We start from the raw sequence: 824 nt of genomic DNA on the forward strand, positions 1-824 counted from the left end.
CTGAGGTTATTGATATTTCTCCCAGCAATCTTGATTCCAGCTTGTGCTTCTTCCAGCCCATCATTTCTCATGATGTACTCTGCATAGAAGTTAAATAAACAGGGTGACAATATACAGCCTTGATGTACTCCTTTTCCTATTTGGAACCAGTCTGTTGTTCCATGTCCAGTTCTAACTGTTGCTTCCTGATCTGCATATAGGTTTCTCAAGAGGCAGGTCAGGTGGTCTGGTATTCCCATCTCTTTCAGAATTTTCCACAGTTTATTGTGATCCACACAGTCAAAGGCTTTGGCATAGTCAATAGAGCAGAAATAGATGTTTTTCTACTCTCTTACCTTGGACGTTACCTTGGAAGAGGGGTATCTCCTCCCCGCCACCTCTCCTGACGTTGAACGTGGAGTACCCTCATCCAAGGTAAGGATCAAGGGTTGTGCTTTTCTGGAGCAGCCATGAAGAGATACCTCACGTCCAAGGTAATAGCGGTGGAAAGAAGAGAAGCGAAAAGCAAAGAAGAAAAGGAAAGATATAAGCAAGGAGAGATAAGAAAGCCTTCCTCAGTGATCAATGCAAAGAAATAGAAGAAAACAACAGAATGGGAAAGACTAGAGATCTCTTCAAGATAATTAGAGATACCAAGGGAACATCTCATGCAAAGATGGGCTCGATAAAGGACAGAAATGGTATGGACCTAACAGAAGCAGAAGATATTAAGAAGAGGTGGCAAGAATACACAGAACTGTACAAAAAGTTCTTCACGACCCAGATAATCACGATGGTGTGATCACTGACCTAGAGCCAAACATCCTGGAATGTGAAGTCAAGTG

Source organism: Bison bison, unplaced genomic scaffold, assembly GCF_000754665.1.
Source record: "Bison bison bison isolate TAMUID 2011002044 unplaced genomic scaffold, Bison_UMD1.0 scf7180017864238, whole genome shotgun sequence".
Taxonomy (NCBI): domain Eukaryota; kingdom Metazoa; phylum Chordata; class Mammalia; order Artiodactyla; family Bovidae; genus Bison; species Bison bison.